This window comes from Talpa europaea (assembly GCF_964194135.1).
Source record: "Talpa europaea genome assembly, chromosome: 7".
Classification (NCBI taxonomy): Eukaryota; Metazoa; Chordata; class Mammalia; order Eulipotyphla; family Talpidae; genus Talpa; species Talpa europaea.
This window is the reverse complement of record NC_140074.1, coordinates 5,472,451-5,492,592: the sequence shown is the minus strand read 5'-3', so window position 1 is coordinate 5,492,592 and position 20,142 is coordinate 5,472,451. Positions and strand designations below refer to the sequence as shown.

Genomic DNA, 20,142 nt, shown 5'->3' with positions numbered 1-20,142 from the left:
GATATGTGATAGGAATGACAATATTTATGAGATATTTTCTTTCTGTTAAAAATATTTTGGTTGGATTAGATAAATGACTGTAATAGATGATAGATATCTGGGATGAAGATAACCTTTTTCTTTAGTGAGAGACATTGGTTTTTATGTTATGATTTTTAAAAATAGCATTCTTTCATTTGAAATGAAGCATAATGAAGACATGTAATAGCCTCAGTTTTTAAAGACAGAATTGTGATTTTTTTTCCCCCTGACTGTAGGGAAATTTGAACAAATTTATAGGAAGATATGCTCATAAAATCCTCTTGATTATTATTTAATATCATTGAAATACTAAATTAGCTATTTCTATTTACAAAAAAAATTATTTACTTGGATTCTTTATATTATATGAATAACCCCCACTAATAGAAGCTGCATTCTCGTAGTGTATAAGTAGCAAAACAATTTATCCCAGAGTTGTGTGCCAGTAACATCCAACTTGAATTCAAGCACATATTACAGACTTGACTGTGTACCTGGCCCAGGACTGAGTATTCCTGAAAATATAAAAGATTCCGCCCTTGTTCTTAAGGAGCTTACTGGCCTCCTACTGGGCAGATAAGGTGCATACCTGTCTAAAGAATGAATTTAGTCACATAAAAGACATTGATTGGCCCCAGCCAGTGCCTGTGGTGTCGGCCAGTCCCGGTGACAGCTCACCGACTCTGCCCACCGCCTCTCCCAAATGAGTGTGTGCGTAACTATAATTCAGGGTGGGAATTGATCAGTCTTGTGAGACATACACTGTTGAAAAAGGGAGGGAGTGACCCATTCTATCCAGAGTCAGCTTGTCCTGCATGTTGTGGAGGCCCCACCACCCAGATTCTCTGTGAACCTCTCTGAACCCCAGTGGTGCTCACAAGCCTGTGATCTGAGCTCATTCCTGTTTCCTCCTTTACTGGTTGTGTGGTCTTGGACTTCTCTGGCCTCAGCCTTCCTACCCATGGAATGGGGGTTTTAACACCACCTACCTCACAGGGTGGTGAGCAGGAGTAAATGAGTTGCCACGCGCGGGCGATACCACCTGTCGCGATAAGGGTGAAATCTGGCGGCAAGGTCCAGCTTGGATGCTCTGAACCGGATCTGAAAAGCAGCGCCAAGCCCTCAGACACCGCAAGAGAGGTGATTGCCTGAGACCACATACATGTGAAGGATGAGCCCGTGCACACGTGTGGGAATCACGCTGTCAGACGGGCTTGAGAGCAGTGGCTGTCCTACTTGGGGGCCTGAGTCGGCTGGAGTCCATGTAAACCCACCGCCGGGCCCCTGGCGCCAGAGTGTCAATCAGCAGTTCTTGGGCTAACCGGAATTTGCTTTTCTAACAAGTTCCAGACGCTGTTGATGCGGCAGGTCCCAGGACCTCAATGGAAGAAACCCCGCCTTTGAGACACCCCCCTCCCTCCAGGCAGGGGCCAGCTGTCCTGGCCTGGCATGGAGGCTCGTGGAGAAGTGGGCTCATGGTCCACTTGTTCACGTTTCTTCTCTGGGGGAGGCGAGAGGGAGGGAAGGAGGGCGGGGTAGGTTATAATTGACTTCTAAAAATATTATAAAGTCAAAGGTTAATATATTTTGACATTCCAAGTACAACTTTCGCCTTGCAGCAACTGTTTGCATCTCCATCCGGTGCCTTCCAGCCTTTTTAGCTCTAAAGGTCATCTTCATGTGGTTGCCATCGAATGCTAGATCTCACTTTGCATTCCTCATTTTTCATTTACCTGTGTTTGATAGATGTCTTCTTGTTGCCAAAGTCTTCGAGTTATTGTTTTAATTGGTGTGTGAGAGTCCACATCTGAGTAACAGTGTCCCCCCTGCCCCCCTTTTATAAAATTAGGCTGTTTCTAGTTTTCCTGTATTAGAAATTATACATGCCCACAGTTGATGGTTGGGGAAACAGAATGAGGCACTTTTGCTCTCAAAGGAGCTCTTGAAATTCTGACTTTGGTGTTCTAAGGAAGGAGATACTTTGTCTCCCCTCTGAACAATTACTAAATTCAGAAGTTTTGTGTTTTGTGTTCATTGAAAATGAATTTAATGTTTCTTATATCTGGTTTGCTAAATGTTTCTGGAAACCCAATAAATCGTGGGCATCTTGGATCTCAGATGTTGTAGAGGGCCACCCCGGATTCTCTAAGATGGAAATTTTAGCATGAACTTCTGGCCTCCAGCAAATGATGCGGAAGCCCTTGTGAAGAGCTAAGCAAGGACGTTCAGATCAGTAAAGAGAGCAAATTTAGGGGTTTAGTTAGCTTCTTGGTTTAAATTGGGTGTAAATGTGGTGAGAATGTGGAAGTGCAGGATTTTACCTGCTCCTGGAAGAACTTCTCAGCCCTCATAACATAACTGTGTATTGGAGGCCCCTCCCCATGTGTCAGACCCCCTGCTAAGCATGAGGGGAAAGCAGGGAGCAGCCCAGTTTTTCTGCTCTTGTGAAGCTATAGTATGTTTAGAGACCAACTGCTCACACTTTAATCTCCGGGGATGGGGGTGTGCCTTCGCTGGGTCCCTGCTGTGAGGTCCCCATCTTCATGGGGGGGGGGGTCCTTGTGTTGCAAGGAACAGAGGTGCACTCAGTGCTGCTCAACTGTACACAGTCACTCACTGGAAGGATGTGGGTGAATCTCACAGAAACGATGAGCAGGACGCACCCCTATGTGCTCGTTCCTCCCTGCTCCCTAGATTTCTCAGCTGTGCTTTGCTCCGCATGTCTCTTCCATGCATGTCTTCTCTCTGCAGGCCAATTGCACCCTGACCTCTCTCTAGACCGTTTTCCCAGTTTTGGTAGTTTTTCCATGCTTTATTTTTTTTTTTGTAGTAAAATATCCACAACATAATATTTACTATTTTTGGATGTACAATTCCGGGCCTTGAGTACCTAACACTGTTTCCCAGCCATCACCTCATCCTTCAGGACATTTTCATCACCTCAAACAGAAACTGCGTATAACTGTTAAACAATAATCACCCCAGTTTCCCTCTGCCCAGTCTCTGGTAACCTTTATTCTCTATGAATTTCCCTATTCTGGGAACCTCATAGAAGTAGAATGATATAATTGTCCTTCTGTATCCACTTTATTTCCCTTAGCTTAGTATTTCCAAGGTTCATCCATGTTAGAGCACATACCTAAGTCTCATTCCTTTTTAGGGCTTAATAGTATTCCTCAGGTGTATAGGCCACATTTCATTTCTCCATTTATCTATCAATAGACACTTCTGTTGTCCCTGCTCTCAATTCTTTTGGGTTTATTAACTAGGAGTGGGAATTGCTGGGTCATAGGGTGGTTCTACTTTTATCTTTTTGAGGAGCTTTCAGGCTTGTTTCCACAGTGGCTGCACCTTTTAACTTTTCCACCAGCAATGCTCAAGGGTTCCAGTTTTCTGCATTCCTACTAACACTTATTTTCCTTTGTTTCAATAGCCCTCCTAGAAGGTGTGAAATAGTACCTCACGGATGCTTTGATTTGTCTTTCAGTAGTGATGAAGAATGTTGGCATCTTTTTACATGTTTATTGGCCATTTTCCTATCTTCTTTGGAGATATGGTATTCAAGTCCTTGTCCATTTTCACTTGGGCCCTTTGCTTTGTTGTTGAGTAGTCGAATTTCTTTGTATATTCTGGATATGACCTCCTTAGCAATTTGCGAATATTTTCCCCTGTATTGTGGGCTGTCTTTTTACTCTTTCTGACAAAGTCCTTTGATCCAAGTTTTTAATTTCCGTGAAGTCCCAATTACCTGTTTTCCTGTGCTTTTAGTGTTCTATTTGAGACGTCATTACCAAATCCAATGTCTTGAAAATTATCTCTCATGTTTTCTTCTAAGAGTTTTATTATTGTAGCTTTTATGCTTATGTCTTTGATCCATTTTGAGTTAATTTTTGTGTAGGTATAAGGTCAGGGTTCAACGCCATTCTTTTGCACCTGGATATCCAGTTTTCCCAGCACCATTTGCTGAAGGCTGTCCTTTCCCCATGGAATGATCTTGGCATCTTTGTTGGTTGACCACATGTGCAAAGGTTCCTTTCTGGGCTTTTTCTTACATCCCATGGAGTCTGAGCATCGGATATTATGGTGGAGTAATGTTTTAAAATTTTGACAACACAATGTCTTTGCTTTCTTAAAATCTTTCACTGCACTTTGTAACCAAACATTTTACAAAGTCCTGCAGGAACCTGCCTAACTCTATTCTACCTTCCTCTTCTACCTTCTCCCATTTCATCTTTCCGTACAGCTGAATAGTATTCTTTTGCATACAGTAAACCACATCTTTTTTATCCAGCCCTCTATCATAGGGGACACTTAGGTTGCTTCCAAATGCAAATGCTGCAATAAACATTGTGGAGCATATAATTTTTCAAGTTGATGATTTTGTGTTCTTTGGATAGATGCCCAAAAGTAAGATTGCTGGATCATATGGTATTTCCATTTTTAGTTTTTTAATGTAAGTCCAGAACACTCTCCAAAATAGCTTAACCAACTTACATTCCCGCCAACAAAGTAACAGGCTTCTTCTTTCTCTGTAGCTTCTCCAGCACTCATTGCTGGAGGTCCTTTTGATGAGGTGTGAGATGGTAGCCCACAATGGTTTTGACTTACATCTCCTTTATTAAAAATGCTGATGGGCAGTTTTTTTTATATACCCATTGGCCTTCTATACACCCCAACCCCAACCTCCATGGTCTCACAGCTTCATTGCCCACCACAGTCTGTTCATTCTTGGGTCCTAATTCCAGATTCCAGATACACTGGTTCCTCTGTGTTCAAGGCAGTGAGACCATGTGGTATAAACACAGGTTCCCAGACTCATTGCTCAGCGAAAGGATTATCTCTGGAAGGGAGGTGCATGCACTGAGCAGGAACCCCTATATATGTCTCTAACATGCCCTCAATAGACTAAATGGTTTAAAAATGCAAACTGAAAGCATCTGCTAGTGGACTATTATCTCTGGCACTCTTTTAATCCCATCAACAAGGATATATATAGATTATAAACTCCCTTATAATAGGAGTCACAGCTTTTTATTTACCAGCGTAGTCCTAGTAGCAGGCACAATGTTTAGCATTAGTTACTTAGTAAACATGGATACAGTGAATGGTTCGATTTGGTGAAATTAGAGTTTAGCCCATCACGATAAAGGAAAGGAAAAACAAGTCTCTTTGATTACCCCCACCCCATATAGTTAAATTCATTAGTTTGCAGTGCATTCCAGCTAAAATGTATCCATTTTTCTTCTTGATGAATTGAAAGTCTGGCCTCTCCTGGCAGCATTGCAAGTCAGGCTCTGCTATTACACCAAGGACCATTCTTCATCACTTTATATTGAAATCTGTCAGGAAACGCATGAGATTGTTTGTAGCTTTTATTGATTTTTTTCCTTGGCCTTTGCCTCAACTGCTAAGAAACTGATGTGCTATGAATGATAAATGCTGTGGGCACAATAAAGACCCCTCCCCTGTCTGGCCCAGCGGCCCACCCTCCTGTAACCCTGCACCTTGGCATTTGTGGGCAAGCCACGATCTGCAGGTAATGTCACGTCAGGCTGGAACAGGGTATGGGTTTGGTCATTCCCTTTTCATCAATATCTTAGTGACTCAGACCTGCACTTGGATGAGCTGCAGGCTCCCCGCTGTCCAGAAAAGAAACGCAAAAATGCTCCTCCACAGCCAGTAGTGTGGATTTGTGTCATGAACTCAGGGAGGCCTCAAAGACATCTGGCTGCACTGTTCATCAAAAGAACAGTTTGCTATGCACTTGGTTGGCCTCTGCAGGTTTGAACCTTTGAGGCTGTGACTGTCTGAGGACTCTTGAAGTCTGATGTGTAGTAATTTGTATTTTGACTCAGGCACAACTTTGAATCATGCCTGTGGGGCTGTGCAGGAAGATGACGAACCACGGCTGATGAATGATTCAGCGCCCGAGCCCCGCGCACGCTTGCTCTCTATCGGTGTTGAGTCGTTTTTGTTTTCCTAGGCATTTTATAGGAGAAATTGCTTTCTACATGGTCTTACCAAATTGAGAGTTAAGTGAAGGTTCCAACATATTTCCTTCGGGAACATCAAAACATCAAGCCTTCTACACTCTACAACTAAAATCCTAATTTTGGAAAATATTCTCTAATATGAAACTGGCTTGTTCGAAGTCTTATAAAGACATTTTATTCATTTAGGTACCTCAAGGCACAGCATTTGTCTTGGAGCATTCACTAGTCAGAAACAGGATCTCAGCTGTGGGTGTTTTCTGGATGTTTTTGCTGCCTTCGTGAGTGATTGGTAATTGCTCCCTTTGGACCTTCTCCAGTTTAAAATTATTGCCACCATTTTCTGTGATGTAGAACTTTGAGATTCAGTCATATAGTTATTGATGCAGTAGAGTGAAACCAGAAATATTTTATGATTGTTGTTTCATTATTATTATTATTATTATTATTATTATTAGTTTCAACATTTATTGACTGCTTACTATGTACCAGTCACTGAAGTGCATTTACTTATTTAATTCTCACAAACAACAGTGGACAATAGATATATTTGATCACGTTGATATGGAATGGATTCTCCAGAGAGGTTCCAAGGCAGCGAGGGTGGAAGTGACATTTCAGCCCAGAGCCACACAGCCCAGACTGTCCGACTCCCTGTGCTCTGGCAGCCCTGCTGCTTACAGACTGCTTCTAAGGACCTGGAGGGGAGAGCAAGCACCTTTGCTCTTAGTCAGTAGCAGAGTAGCCCTACTTTAGATCTAGTGCAAACCTGTAATTTCAACCTCTCTTTTCTTAACAAAGCTTGGTTTTTAAGAGAATGTTCATAAGAATTAGCCAGAGATGAGCATGCTCTGACATTTAGTTCCTAGAACGAATCCACCACAAGAAGGCCAGAAGCTCTCGACTTGCCTTTCTTGGCCCTCTGGGCTTGCTTGTCCTGATCTGGGCCTTGGCATGCTGCCTTGGATGGCACGATGGATGGGGCGGAAGAGCCCGTGAACCTGGATGAATGTGTGCCACTCGCTCTTGAGGATTCGCACAGCAAATCCATATGAGGACCTATACGAAAGTGCCTCAGGACCAGATAGTCACAGGCTTTTCCTGAGAAAAAAGTCACAGGCAATTCCTGCTCTTGTCATTAGCTGCTAGGAAGTGGAAATCCTGCAGCCACCCAGGCTCTTTCCTCGGCATTGGCCTTTAGGAAGCTCAGAACGCCGTTATGACTGCCTTCTAACACACCTGACAGGGCTTTAGAACATGCATGCTGACCTGATTCTTTTCAGTGTATATTCCACACCAATTTCCCCTTGCACTGAGTTTGCTCTGTGTCTGATTTTATCCTTTAAGTAAGATATATTGCAATAAGTTGCTTTAATCTTTAAAAAAAAAAAAAAAGCATAAGCAAAAAAGAAAAAAGCCTTCTTTGATGGCAGACCCTCTGCTCCGAACCCCCCTTTATGGCAGTCTGGTTTCTAGAACTGTTAGCTCTTGAGTCTCCCCTACCCTGCCTCATCTAATGTGGTTCTAGACCCTGTCTTCCCAGGCTTAACAGCACTTGAACAGTGAGACTTAGCCCCGCCTGACCCCTTATTTGGTGACCTTCTTCAGCACCAACCTCATGTTTGTGGTATGGAGCTGAGGCCTAAATCTCTACCAAACCTACTAGCTACCCAGCCTGCTAGCCCCATCACTAGAGCACTAGCTAAGTCCTCCAAATGTATCCAGGCAGAGTCAGGCCAGACAACACCACTTACGTGATCTTGGGCACCAGTGTGTCTTCCCATCAAAAATATATTCTGTTACACACTTTTGTGTACTGTGCTCAGTTGTAGCAAAAATGCTTTTAAACTCCATCAAAAATAGATATATACCTTCATGTATTCATGGAAGAACAGAAGCATTTTCGACTTTCTTTAAGTTGCTTTGTAAGAAAATGTGTTTACTTCTGAATGCATGCAAGTCTGCAGCCAAAATTGTACTATTTGATGGCCATGAACACACATGAGAGTTTGGCTGTCCCTCTTCCTTCCTTTAGTGCTGTTGGAGTTGAAAAGGGATTTTATCTTTTTGCCCACACCCTTTCAGCACTGGACTCTGAATGCTCAGAGCTTTTTTCAAGCCCTCAGAATCAAGTCTAGCCTTCATAACTAATTAACTGCTGCCCCGGGGGTCACCCTGGGGCAAATTTCCATGGGGCTGCATTGTGGAGAGCATTTGGGACTTCCTTCAGCTCCCTCAGTGCTGCTGAGCTGAGCCCCCGCCCTCCTGCTTGCTCCTGTTTAGGCCAATCCCTATGGTACTCCGCCATTCCACGGAGTTGCTTCTCACGCTCTTTGTAAGAGAGGGTAGCAGTGTCTTCTAAAAGTTGCTTCCCATTGCCCCTCACGAGGTGAAGTTAGGGAAAGTCAGGCCCCCAAATCCAGTTCAGGCTTCCAGGACTCACCCAAAAAAAGGCTGTTTCACAGCCCTGCTGGTGCCGCCGAACCACGTGGATATTCTTATTTTTTATTGACCGAGTTTACCCATTTAATTAAAGCAATTATTTTGGGTTCCTGTATGTGTAAGGAAAGGGATTGTGTGCTTTCTTGGCCTCGGCTTTTTAATTGGCCTATTGTGGTTATCACCGTGTGGGGGTCTTTAAAATACAGCCTCACACTGTGTTTGCTTAATAGATGTGAAGGCTTGTTGGTTACTTTGGGAGAACATTTCAGCCACTCTCTCAGCTCTCCTTTTCATCTCTGTGATAGCTCTGCATTTCCCTCCTGAATTCCTTCTTTGGATGCGTCTCCTTCTTGCTCATCTCTACCCTGCTCTTGCCAAGGTCTGGGAACCAAATCTAGTCGATGTTTCTAATCTTTATCTTCTGAGGAGGCTGTTCTGGTTCAGGGGCTTGTTCCCCCAATCCGTCCCCCCGGCCCCTGGGCCCCAGTGCCTCTGCTCTTACTCCTCCCTGCCTCCCTGCTTCACCTGCTGGGGTCTTCTGGGGATTCCTTGTCTTCTGCCTGGCCCTGACATTTTGTTGCTCCTAAGGTTCTGCCTCAGACACTCTTCTCATTCTACCTGCTCTTTCTGAGTGATCCTCCCTCCCCCAGGGCTACATCTAAACAATGTGGGGGTTAAGGATGCTGACCCCTAAGCAGTTGAAATTCCACACATAATGACTCCCCAATATTTAACTAATAACCTGCTGTTGACCATAAGCCTTGTCAATAACATAAAGGTCAATTACCATGTATTTTGCCTGTTATGTGTGTATGTACTGTACTCTTACAATAAAGTAAGTCAGAAGAAAGAAAATGGCTGTTAGGAGAATCATAAGAAAATTGTAAAAAAAGATACCTTTCCGGCATCGTACTGTTCATCCACACCAGAAGTTAACATCATCTGTTTCCCAGGAAGGCTGCTTATTGTTGAACTCGCACAGTTCAATCCTGCGTTCTCCAAGAAACATCTGTATGTGTGTGTGGGTGTGTGGAGACACATACGTGTGTATGCACAACTGGAAATTTCACATCTCCCTGATGAGCTGTAGACCCCGTTATCCCCATTTTACCTCAGATGAGGTTCTGGGGGCTCAGAGAGACCAAGCAACCTGCCCAGGGTCACACAGCCAGCACATTGTAGAGCTCGTCCCCCATGTTCCCACAGCAGGGTGCACTGACCGAGCACCCCCCTTGCTGTTGTTACAGGGAGCTCCAGTGCCCCTCAAAATTGTCTTGTGCATAAAAATCACTTGAGGATTATGTTTAAATTCAGGCCTGACTCTGTCTGGAGTGAGGGTAGCGGTGTACCTTTTCTGCAGGCTCCGGTGCTGCCGGCGGCCCTCCTCCGCCTGCGCGCCTCCTTCCCTCCCCTGAGGAGAGTAGGACGTGGCAGGGGTGTTTGTGCCTCTGGGCTCCCTCTTCCATGTGACATGTGTGTCATTTCCTCTTTCTCCAGCTCTGGGACATTCCCTTGCCTTCCCTGGCCTCACAGAGACTCCGCTCAGCGTGTCTGAGCAGATCACACCCAGAGTCCTCAGCTGTAACTTCCCTGAGTCTGGGGGCTTAGGATCTTTAATGTTCTAAAGATATTTCCCAACGCACAGCTCTGTCAGCCTCACCTTCATCCCTGCAAGCAAGTATGCAAGTAACGACAGCAGAACAGCAAAGCATCAGCCTCTTTGGCTTATGGAATGAAGGAGGAACTCGTTAGTGTGACCCTCAGGCCTTCTGCAGCCTGGCGCTCCCGGGCACCTTAACTCTCCAGGCCACGACTGCATTCCCAGGTCAGGCTTCTTTGTGTCCCCCAATTCCTAGAACGCCCGGACGTGGGCGCTGCCAGGGCATCCCCTGCCGCCTTCCCAGTTCTCGTGGAGGAAGGTCAACTTTCACACTGGACAGCTGTCGTGTCTTACACTGTCATTTGTGGGCATTTCTTACCTCCTCCTTTTTTTTGTTGGCTCCCCAAGGACGCTTAGCTCACTGCCAGATGCCGCCTATCAGCTAGAAGATCAGTCTTTATTGAAAATCCATGTCTGAAAAATTCTTTTTTTCCCTCCTCAAATTGTTTATGTCACTGCCCAGTCACTGTGTGCATGTGTGTGCATGTGTGTGCGTGTTTGTGCGTATGTGTGCTCTCCAGTATACTTTTAAACATTTTTCAGATTATAAAAGGAATACAGGCTTGTTACAGGCAATCTGAAATATACTAAGAAGCACAGGGGAATTAGATTCCTCTGTAATCCTACCACCTACAGATAATCACCGTGAAGATTTAATGTCTGTCTCTTTTGTAATTACATTTATATGTAAACTGGGTTATATGTAAAATGGGTTGTGCTTTATTTAAAAGCAAAGTGTAACCTTTTTGAAGATCTAGATGCTCTTTATAAACAGTGCTCTCTCTTCCCAACCTTATCTGTTTCTTTGCATCTGATTGCATCAGCCTCTCAAACAGTCAGACATCCTTGTCCCAGAGTTCTAGATACATCTTCCAGGACGTGGGTATCTTTTCTCAGTAATTACATATTTGAGAATGTCTTGAGTTTTGCCTTCCACAGCAATTCAGAAATTCAAATTTCTGAATTATCACCCTTTTCTCTCAAAAAACTTCACCAGTTTTGATCTGTTATTATATTAATTTCCTGCCATAACTAATTACCACAAACAGCTCTGGAATCTGAAGCCAGGATGCCTGCAGGGTGCTGCCCCCTCTCCAAAGGTTCTGAGGGGAAATCCATCTTTGCCACTTGCAGCTTCTGGGGTTGCCAGCAGCCTCCATGTTCCCTTGGCTTATGGTGGCATCACCCCAGCCTTTGCTCCTCTCACCTGGCCCCTCCCTGCATCTTTGTGTGTTCCCCTCTTTTCTCTTATAAATACTCTAGTTGCTGGAGCCCCCCAAACTCAATGTGGCCTCCTCTTAATGAATCTGCACAGGTCCTCTCAGCAAGTAAGGGCACATTCTGAGGTTCTAGGTAGATATGAACTTGGGGGACACTATCCAACCCAGTACAATTATTTTCTGCCCTTTAGTGTTCCCAAGAGGTCTGAGGCCATTTAATTAATTTTCTTTCTTGGTAACCTTGGATGCCTAGATTTTTCTCATCTTTTTTCTATACATTTATTTAAAAAAAATGTGCCCCATGATTTCTCTGCATTTTTCTTTTCATTAACTTTACCACCACATCTCTGTGAGTCAGGTCTTTAGTCAGGGGCACATATTTTCTAATGCTGTATTTTGATTATTGCTCACTTCCTACTCTCCCCGCCACAGGAAGGAAGATTTTTTTCTTCGTCTTCCCTAACTATCTTTTTTATTACTTTCATTTTATTCTGTTCCTTTTCATTCTGAGAAAGCATCTGAAATGATGAACCTGTCACTGTTTCTGTTTTCTACAACTAAGATTTTGTTTCCCTCCTCCAACAAGGATTTTAATCCCACGTTTGTGTTTTTTTGGTCTTCTCTTTCACCTCACCCCCTCCCACAAGCTTTATACACTTTTTGCCAAAATCACTGTCTGTTTGCGGATGATTGCTTTTCAAAAAATTTATTTTGATTTTATAGCAAAAGGTGCTTCCTCAGGATCATAGGTAGCTTTTTTATTTTTGTAGCTTTCATGTTGGTTCTTTTCCCTTTTTACAAAGTCTTCAAACAAAAACTAAGAGCTCTGCAGACGTGTGTTTTCCAACAGACAGAATGTAGACCTGGCCCAGGGCCCTCACTGTCATTTCGGGAACTGCAGCTTCTCAGCTACTTGGTGCTGTGCAGAGCTCCCTGGTCAATTTCCAGCATCTCCTTGGTGTTTATCTTGTAAAGCTCTGCCCGGCTGAGATAGGATGTTTTCTGTGCCTGGCTTCTGGCTGCTCCAGCCAGCAGCTCCGGAGTTTATATATATCTCAGGGCTTCGGGGACTACAGGTAGCAGTCCAGTTGGAAGAAGAATATTGAAGTAATGTTTGCTTAGCTCTTTATATAAGCTTGAGAAAATGCCATCTGTGTAGACTGAAGAATGGAATGGGGATCATGAAGGTTAAATCTTTTGCCCCCCCCCCACAATGTCTTTGGTGCAGCCTGCTGCCTGACATGTCAGCAAGACTCCCCTCCCCGAGATGCTCCACCACCAGGGTTCCTGTGCCTGCCTCCCCTGCCTGCCCACCTCCCCATCTATGGCACTTTGCTTGCTTTCTCCCTCTCCTTCCCCACTTCCTGCCCAGTGTTTTCTTGGAGTGAAAAAGAAGTGACCTGCCCATGCACTCCCTGTGCAGTGAAAGGACACCTCCTGATGTTTGACAATGATTCTTCACGCGACCCCATGTCTCTGAACCAGAATGAGATCATTGGGGGAAGAATAAAGCACCCCCCAACTTTCTAATGCTGGCCACAGATTTGCAACAAATTCAGTGACCACATTTCTCGGTGCTTCTTCACTGGCCATTCACATCTCATCTGCCAGGTGGGCAGGCTAACGAATTGTCATGTTTTGTGCTGAATCTTCATGGGTATCTTATTGAGACGTGGGCTATCAGGGTCTGCTATTCAGACATTTTAATAGGGAAACCAAGACAGACATATTTATGAGATGAAGCGTTAGATGACAGTACTGAGCCCCACTTGCCTGACATGTCTTAGTGAAATGGGTAGGGTTGTCAACTCTTAGACGAAAGGATGTTTCTGGAATGGTGACTGGGTGATTGACAGGTCGGGACAAGGTGGGAATATAATGCAGAGTGGAAAAGGAATGGATAAAAGATTTGGGGTGTGAGATAAAGGTCTAGCATGAGCCTGTTGTGGGCCTGGTCAGATGGAAAATTTAATCTGAACCCAGAAGAGGGAGAGTGAGCATGTACCTGGAAGGAGGTGACTGAGAGCTGGAACTTGGCTTGGGGGCATGAGAAGTCGGCAGTCCCCAAGATCTGAGTGTTGAGAATTGTAGGGCTGAAAGGATTAACCACGTCTAGATTCTCAGAGAGAACATGTACCAGAAAGAGCCAGAGTGGGTCATACTCGATATGCTTTGAGGACAAATCGAGGCTAATGTGGGCGAGGGCATGTGGGGCTCTTAGATGGCTGGGGCGTGAAGTCAAGTAGAGCGTTAGATTTGAGCCGGCAGAAGGACATGACCTCAAATGTCAGGTCAGTCTTCATGAGAGAGGTTGAGTTTGCTGAGGATAGTAGTAGATGATGATGATGATGGTGATGATGATGATAAATATTTGCGCCCAAATCTGAGGACTTGGTGGTTCTCTCTTGGCTAATCTACCCAAACTTGGGAGTTCTCACTTGGCTGGGGCTCAGCTCTCCAGTAGCTCAGCCTCCCAAATCTTTTTCCTGTCCCCTGACATGGGCAGGATAGGGAGGAGGAAGAGGACATCTCCTTGGTCCTGTACCCCACATTTTATAGGCAGTGGAAGTGAGTGGAAATGGTGAGAGGCCCAGAACTCTCCAGCAGGGATGGCTCAGTTTACCCACAGTTCAGCCTTCTCCCCATTCCTTTGTTGATGGAAATACTAAATTTTCTCTTATCCCTCTGAACAATAATTCCTAAGTCAGAGGTGTGTGTGTGTGTGTGTGTGTGTGTGTGTGTTTAAGAAAAAGAGAAGAAAGAGGTTGATTTTCATATACAGAATCAACCAGGTCTTCTTGACCAGTAGTTGTAGTTTTAAAAAATCTGCTTATGTTGGAAATCATTTCCCAAAGGTCCAGTGCACAGTTGCAATGATAACAATAAAACCTCCAGGTCCCCCAGGCAGAGCCGATCTGTCCAGCCTCTGACCTCCCGCAGCACCCCATTCTTGCTTCTGCTGTGGCATTTAACCAGGTTGTGTTGTGATTTATCTGTCAATATGTGTGTGTGTCTTGCTCCCACCAGGCTCTGTGCTCCTCCAGGGTGGGGATCACTTTGCATTTGTCTTTATAAGCCCAGCAGCTAGTGCAGGCTCTGAACAAATAGGTCCTCGACAATGTTTGCTAAATAGACAAAGGTTTAAACAGAGCTTCTAAGAGTTTAAATGCAGCATTAAAGTGATTCTTCACAACAACTAATAAAAATCAGAGCATTTTATATTAATCATTATTATCATTTTGTTATTATATATTGTGACATTTATTTTGCACTCCCAAGTCCATGACCTATTGTAAGCTCATGACATATATTCTTATTGAATCCTCTCCACAAACTAGAAATGGCTGTCATCACTGTCCCCATTTTAGAGATAAGGAAATGAAAATTTAGAAAGGAAAGATGAAGTGATTTGCCAAGTCTCACAGCTAATACATGTGAAATGAGATTTGAACCTGGGCACCAAAACCCACTCATAACCACTCATTTTAAAGAAAAGTGATGCAGAGGTGGAGAAAGAGCTGTGACATTATTTTTAAAGATACACTTTACATAAATTTTTGAGATTTTTTTCTATGTGAAAATACTATTTCTGTGATTTCTATACCTGAATGCCGTGTACACTGTCTGTGATAAACAGATAGCAGGGAATCCTCGTGCTGATTCAACACAGAAACAGACAGCAGCCTAAACAAGCAAGTAACTGGAGAAGCAGAGAGCCTCTTGTTTTTGAAAAATTATGTGTACCTATTAATTTAGCAAATATTCTCACTTAAATACCTATAATAATAAATAATGCCTTCGTTGTTTGATTGTTAATGAATCACATTTTATTCTTCCTGAGTTTTTTAATCAGTTAAATCAAACAAATAAATATTATTGATTTCATATTACTTTTTCCAGAAATAAAACAATGACTAAGATCCCTCTATAAATCCTTACTAGCTGTTGCTTGATCCATATGAGGAAATCATCTAAAATCCTATAATTAGGGCCTCCCTGGTGATGCAGGTGGTTGAGTGCCGCAGTATGAAGCTATCCACAGCCTCTGCTGCATGGGTTCTATCCCAGCTGGCTGGCGAGAATCCCACATGGCTCAGCAGACTTCCCCTGTCTCGCCCACTGCTCCCCTCAGCAGTGTATTTCATCAATCTGCTTGTTCTGTTTCCCGCTTTGTCTCTGGGGAATCCTCTCACCCTCCTGTGCATGTGGCCTGTACCCCAGTTCTTGTATAAATAAAAAATAAAATCTTAAATAAATAAATAAATAAAATCCTATAATTATAATTTGTAAATTCCTTCTATTTATAATAATTTGTGTTTTATAAGTACCTATAATTATTATATTTGTGGAATGGTTGGATCTGTTTGTCCATGTACAGTAATATTTTTTAATTTGGTATTTTTCCTCCTAAGTTCTACTTTCTGATTTCATTATTCCTTCACCATTTTTCCCCGTCTTACCATGAACATTTTTAAGTGTGCCCTTCTTTTTCATCATAGTCTTATTGTATTTAATATGTGTCTCTTGCAGTTGTACTTCATTTACTTTCCCAATCCTTGAGTCTTTTTTCTTTTAATAAGAGAAAACCCATTTACATTTACTGAAATGTCTTGACTCTCCATTGACCTCTAGGAGGAGTTGCAGACTCTTTATCCCCTTCCTCATTTTAACCCTCCCCCTCACTCCAGCCTTCAGGCATACAGATCTTGATTGATCAGATTCACCAATTTCGCTGAACTCCTGGGTAGGCAGAACTTCATGTGTAATGTCCCCTTTGGGGTCCTTCCCCCCAGAAGTAAAAGAAAGGATCAGGGATGCTCCTGTGGAAGAGGAGGCTGACCAACTCCCTTCTCTGATTCTGAAGTGGTCAGGTCTCAGACTGCCTTGCTCTCTACTTTGCATCCAAACTTTCCAAGCCAGTTCACCTTAAATAAAGGTATTCTATAGTTTCTAGCTCATCAGAAAAGATAGGTGGTCTAGGGAGCGAGTTGGTTATTCTTGGGGTCTCTACCCAAAAGATATCTTAATATCCATATTCCTCATATTTTCTCCCAGCTACATTGTGTGTTTTTGATAATCATTATTTATTCTTTGGGGGCATTTTCTTCTCGGTATCTAATTTCTGTTGCACTGTGGTCACTGCATTTCAAAGTTCAACAACCATGTTTTTATCTGAAAGCTGATCACAGATGGTTCCATTTTCATAAATCCAGTATCCTCCCAAATTATCACAATAATTAGAGACTGTCTAAAATTTCCTTGTTCTTTTTGCAATAAATGTGTTTCACAGAACATTTCCTCTGATATCTTGGGCCAGTTTCCACATTTAAATTATGGACTCGTTCTAGGCTCAGTATTTTTTTGCTGTTGTTCTTTCCTATAGAATGTATCCATTGGTTTCAAACATCAAACAATAAAGAACAAGTTTCTTTCTCTCTCACAACCAACCAGGTTTTTTAAGTTGGTGAATGACTCTGCCCTAACATTCAGGTTCAAGGTGAATCCATTGTCTTCAGGGTGGACTTAAACGTGTTTGAGGTTCTGGCCAGTACAGAGGGAGAGACAAGGGGAAGAGGTGCCTTCCTGTCTAAAGAGCCTACACGCTGGCATACTGTCTGGAACTCGGACCCCATTCTAGCAGAGAGGATCTAGTAGAGCAATGTGATCTAGCCATGTCCAGGTAATCCTGATGCTGTGAAGATTGCGAGAGCAAACTTGGCGCAGCCAGGATCCATACTGAGTAGGATGAGCTGGGGAGAGGAATTCTAGGTGTGTGGCATTGGGCACTCAGTGGGTTCTGGTACACAGTGTGTCACTCCTAAGTCAAATCTCCTTTCATCAGGGAGAAGAGTTTAGATTTTTATAGCTTTAATTGGCCACATCAGAGATTTATGAGGAAGAACAGAAGGAAAACTACTTACTAAAAACAGTATCTCTGCTGTGTGAGAAGGACTCTTTTCTTCGGTGTTATTTTTTTCATCCCCAGTGCTCTGGAGCCCTGCCCGCTTTCACATCGGCTGGTGTATCAGGCCTCCTCAGCTACCAGCCACCCGGGCCCCTGCTTGAGTACTTGCTGCCTGAGCCACCCATGAAGGGGGTGGGCCTGGGCAGGGAGTCCTGGCCCTGCAGACCAGGGCAGAGTCACGACCCACTGTGACTGGTAGATCCCGTCCCATCTCTACCTGCACTGCCCACGCGCTGGCAGGCTCTGCCATGCTTGATTACATTACCGCTCAGCTGACTTTCTCTTTGATTGAGTTTGGTTGATTCGAGATATTTGTTCTGTCCTTCTCTCTGATCTTCCCTACATGATATATCTGGTAGACTTTCCTCAAAACTTCTTGCATTCCTAATGAACATTCTCTCGTTTCCAGAACAGGCATAGATTCTACCCCCATTTTTATATTCTGTTCATTTCAATAAGAATTTGGCATTCATATATTCAGAAATTGTTTAATGAATGTTCTGAATACCTGTGCTATGTAGGCTGTGTGCTAGGCTCTGGGGATGTAGTGGAGCTCATCAGTGCCTGATCGAGGTGCCCAAGAGCATAAGGAGTGGTGGACAAGAGCCAGGTAATCACACAGAGATGCCAATCACAGCTCTGGGCATGGCCCAGAACTAACAGGGGGGCCCTCTCCCAGGCTGCGAGGTCGGGGAAGGTGTCTCTCATTGATGCAGAGAAGGTGAATGACGAGTTCATTAGAGCAGGTGGGAGGGAAGCCCCTTCAGGCAGGGAAGTGGGGCGGGGTGCTGGGATGGAGGTAGGACTGGGGAGAGGGGGTGCAGCCAGACTTGCACTGTTCCAGAATCACCCTGACTGTGGTGAGGAGTGGGTTGGAGAGAAGCAGTGGGATGGGGCCCCTCGACCATTTAGGAGGCAGATGCAGCATCCAGGTGAGGGATGACATGGGTGAGGATGAAGACGGTCATGGTGGGAACAGTCAAGGTGACCCAGTTGAACATGTCAGCCTGAGGTCTGAGTTCGGTGTCTTTATGGGTTGGTTGCCTAAACATTGGTTCAGAGGAAGCTAAATTCCTTCTAAGCATCACATCATTAAATATGTCTTTCCTTTCTTCTTCTTCAACCTTTAAACAAAATAAGCGATCAGCTGCTTGTTCTGCCCTCCGCAAAGGAAAGGGACATTTTGACTATGCCCGGCAGTTGCTGGAATATGGTGTAGATATTCCTTTTCTATTTGTTATGTGAAGGAAAGAGCGAATCATTGAATGACTACCAGTTCTTCTCCCAGATCTTTGCGTCCTGGATGAGACCAGCTGGCGTGGTCAGCACGGCAGCCACAGCATCTGTGCAGGCGTGCGTGCCTCGCCTTCTCTTTGCTTCTGCCTACACAGACACTGTTAAGTGAGTGCCGCTCTTTTTCACCAAGTCCAGACCTCTGAATGCTTCTCCAAAGCCCTTGAGACCTCCTGTACCAGTAACACTTGACCTGAAACCTATTTGCTCTTCCCTGCATTGTATCAGGCAGTGAGGAGGTGCTCACAGCAAAGAAGTTAGCACTGAATCCTCTATCCTGCCCCTGTGAAAATGGCAGTGACCCTTGGAGACCTGCATTTATCTTGCTCTTGTACTTTAGAATTGGTTTCTGTCAAGTTATGAAATACCCCACAAGATTCCTCATTTCTGACACCAGCCGAAGAGTTCTTGGGTCCCAAAGGCCACTCTCAGGTTCAATAATTTGCTAGAAGGAGATTCACAGAACATACTGGGAGCTCTTAAGCTCACTTATGGTTTATTGCAACACACGGAGTCAGATGAAGGTCAGCCAGGGGAGCAGGCCCACAGGGCTCTGGCCTGGGGACTACCAACTGTCCCCTCCCTGTGGGGTCCTGGCTGTGACGTGTGGCATCACGCAGCATTGAGGCTGAGGAGGCTCACCTCAGGTTCGGTGTCCAGAGGCAGATCAGCTGCCCCTGTCCCATTAAAACACACTACTCTCCAGGACGGCCAGGTGAGCAGCCAGCCCTGCAGACATTCTCAGGGGCTAGGATCTGCTTCCAGGAGCTGAGGATGAAGGTTACGTTTTTACTACACAGCCTGTCGCTTCTCTCTAGTTTACCGACGTGTAGTGATCTAATGTCATGAATAGCCAAATAGATATAGAGATTTAAGCTTTTTGTTTTTAGAAATTATTTTGTAAGCTAAAGGTGAGAGATAAAAACTGGACCTTATCATGGATAGTCCATGGAGGGCAGTTCGGTCAGGTGCTGGTCAGGGGAGGGTAATGGGCTGCTGGAGTCTGACTGTGTGCTCACATCCCAGGCCTGGTACTCATGTGACTCTGCTGCTTATTGTACCTCTATCTCCTTGCTTTCCTCATTTATAAATGAGAATAGTAATAACAGTAACCACCTTGTGATGTTGTTAGGAGGATTAAATTAGATACATTTGAAGGCCACAAGAGAGCATGCCACTTGTCTGAGCACTCAATAAGTACAAAATATAATTAATATGTCTATTTTTCATGGAGAAAATATACTCACCTTTTACAGATCATCTTCCTTGGGAAAACTTATGGCATCTTTTCCCTAAATTTTTCCAATTACTTTCACACCTCCATGGCTCTTGAGTGTGAGTGAAGATGTGAGTTAACCACCTTTCTTATGCAATCTTGTGTCTGATTTATTGAGCACAAGTCTGGAGTCAGTGAGTCTGGGCTCTGGACACAGGTAGCAGGTTTTTACTGTAAATTGTGGACAGATTTAAAAAGTTAAAAAAACACAAGTCATTTTCCCAAGTTGCCTCTGAGAAATCTAGAAGATTCAGAAGAAAAGAAGCTAAATCTTG

At 44.1% G+C, this 20,142-nt stretch overlaps 1 protein-coding gene across 2 annotated transcripts in view; it reads left to right on the top strand.

The window, feature by feature from the left end:
- Window positions 1–20,142, top strand: part of GARNL3 (GTPase activating Rap/RanGAP domain like 3) — a gene marked incomplete at both ends in the record, with an annotated part of 120,445 nt that overhangs the window by 30,291 nt on the left and 70,012 nt on the right. The gene's annotated exons all lie outside the window — the stretch shown is intronic.